At 30.2% G+C, this 2,701-nt stretch overlaps 1 non-coding gene across 1 annotated transcript; it reads right to left on the reverse strand.

Moving 5' to 3' along the window:
• Window positions 1-2,373: 2,373 nt before the first annotated feature.
• Window positions 2,374-2,477, reverse strand: LOC112700463 (small nucleolar RNA R71). The gene has a single exon (XR_003153371.1). It is a non-coding gene; the product is annotated as a small nucleolar RNA R71 (small nucleolar RNA).
• Between the last annotated feature and the right edge of the window lie 224 nt (window positions 2,478-2,701).

Genomic DNA, 2,701 nt, shown 5'->3' on the forward strand with positions numbered 1-2,701 from the left:
ATTCCCACCATTAATTTACATAAGTATTTCTATCTTAGTTTATTTATCTTTATTTTCTATTTATTCCATTAATCAAATTTAAACCAATAATCCAATTATACTTGAATCCGCCTGACTGAGATTTACAAGGTGACCATAGCTTGCTTCATACCAACAATCTCTATGGGATCGACCCTTACTCATGTAAGGTATTACTTGGATGACCCAGTACACTTGCTGGTTAAGTTGAACGGAGTTGTGTCCACACATAATCAATAGCCATTAAATAAATCTCATGCAAATACGAAGAGGGTCACAATTTTGTCCACCAAGTTTTTGGCGCCGATGCCGGGGATTGTTCGAGTGTGGACAACTGACGGTTCATCTTGTTGCTCAGATTAGGTAATTTTCTTTTCAAAAATCCTTTTCAAAATTTTTCTTTTCTTTTTCGTTTTTCTAACCATGTTTTTCGAAAAAATTAAAATAAAAATACAAAAAAATTAGAAAATCATAAAAAATCAAAAATATTTTGTGTTTCTTGTTTGAGTCTTGTGTTAATTTTTAAGTTTGGTGTCAATTGCATGCTTTTAAAATTTATGCATTAAATTTTCAAAAATTCCATGCATTCATAGTGTTCTTCATGATCTTCAAGTTGTTCTTGACAAGTCTTCTTGTTTGATCTTGATGGTTTCTTGTTTTGTGTTGTTTGTTGTTTTTCATGTGCATTTTTTGTTTGTTAGAGTCCATGCATTAAAAATTTCTAAGTTTGGTGTCTTGCATGTTTTCTTTGCATCAAAAATTTTTCAAAAATTATGTTCTTGATGTTCATCATGATCTTCAAAGTGTTCTTGGTGTTCATCTTGATATTCATAGCATTCTTGCATGCATTCATAGTTTTGATCTAAAAATTTCATGCATTGAGTATTTTTGTTGTTCTTCTCTCTCATAATTAAAAATTCAAAAAATAAAAAAAATATCTTTTCCTTATTTTCCTCCAAATTTTTGAAATTTTGGGTTGACTTGGTCAAAAATTTTTAAAATTACTTGTTTCTTACAAGTCAAGTCAAAATTTCAATTTTAAAAAATTTTTATCTTTTCAAAATCTTTTTCAAAAATCATATCTTTTCCATTTTTTTCTTATTTTCGAAATTTTTAAAAAATTATTTTTTTCAAAAATCTTTTTCTTATCTTTTATATCTAAATTTCGAAAAATTAGCTAATAATTAATGTGATTGATTCAAAAATTTGAAGTTTGTTACTTTCTTGCTAAGAAAGGTTCAATCTTTAAGTTCTAGAATCTTATCTTGTAGTTTTTTGTTAGTGAAGTAAGTAATTTCAAATTTTTAAATTAAATCTTTTACCTTTTATCTTATCTTTTTCAAAAACTTTATCTTTTTCAAAATTTGATTTCAAAATATCTTATCTAACCTCCTATCTTCTTATCTTTTCAATTTTGATTTTAATATCTTTTTCAACTAACTAATCAACTTTTTGTTTGTTTCTTATCTTTTTTTTTTCAAAACTACCTAACTACTTTTCCCTCTCTAATTTTCGAAAATATCTCATCTCTTTTTCAAAAATTCTTTTTGTTTTAAATTTTAATTTTAATTATACCTTATATTTAATTTTCGAAAATTACTAACCTTTTTTTTTTCAAAATTAATTTCGAATTTCTCCCTCTCTTTTCTTATTCTATTTAATTATTTAATTACTAACACTTCTCTTCACATCTCTTCATCCAAAAATCCGAATCCATCCTTCTTCATTCTTCTACCCCCTTCTTCTTCTACTAACATAAAGGAATCTCTATACTGTGACATAGAGGATTCCTCTTCCTTTTTTTGTTTTCTTCTCTTTCATATGAGCAGGAACAGGGAAAAAGGCACTCTTGTTGAAATTGATCCAGAACCTGAAAGGACTCTGAAGAGGAAATTAAGAGAAGCTAAATTAAATTATTCTAAAGGTAACCTTTCAGAAATTTTCGAACAAGAGAAGGAGATGGCAGCCGAAAATAATAATAATTCAAGGAGAATGCTTGGTGACTTCAGAAATCCAACATCCAAATTTGATGGAAGAAGCATTTCCATTCCTGCCATTGGAACCAATAATTTTGAGCTTAAGCCTCAACTAGTTGCCTTAATGCAACAAAACTGCAAGTTTTATGGACTTCCATCTGAAGATCCTTATCAGTTTTTAACTGAGTTCTTGCAGATCTGTGAGACTGTAAAGACGAATGGAGTTGATCCTGAAGTCTACAGACTCATGCTTTTCCCTTTTGCTGTAAGAGACAGAGCTAGAATATGGTTAGATTCACAACCTAAGGATAGCCTGGACTCCTGGGATAAGCTGGTCACTGCCTTCTTGGATAAATTCTTTCCTCCTCAAAAGCTGAGCAAGCTAAGAGTGGATGTTCAAACCTTCAAACAAAAAGATGGTGAATCCTTCTATGAAGCTTGGGAAAGATACAAGCAGCTGACCAAAAGATGTCCATCTGACATGTTTTCAGAATGGACCATATTAGATATATTCTATTATGGTCTCTCTGAATTTTCGAAAATGTCATTGGATCATTCTACAGGTGGATCTATTCACCTAAAGAAAACGCCTGAAGAGGCTCAAGAACTCATTGACATGGTTGCAAACAACCAATTCATGTACACTTCTGAGAGGAATTCCGTGAATAATGGGATACCTCAGAAAAAAGGAGTTCTTGAAATTGATG

Source organism: Arachis hypogaea, chromosome 6 (genome assembly GCF_003086295.3).
Source record: "Arachis hypogaea cultivar Tifrunner chromosome 6, arahy.Tifrunner.gnm2.J5K5, whole genome shotgun sequence".
Taxonomy (NCBI): Eukaryota; Viridiplantae; Streptophyta; class Magnoliopsida; order Fabales; family Fabaceae; genus Arachis; species Arachis hypogaea.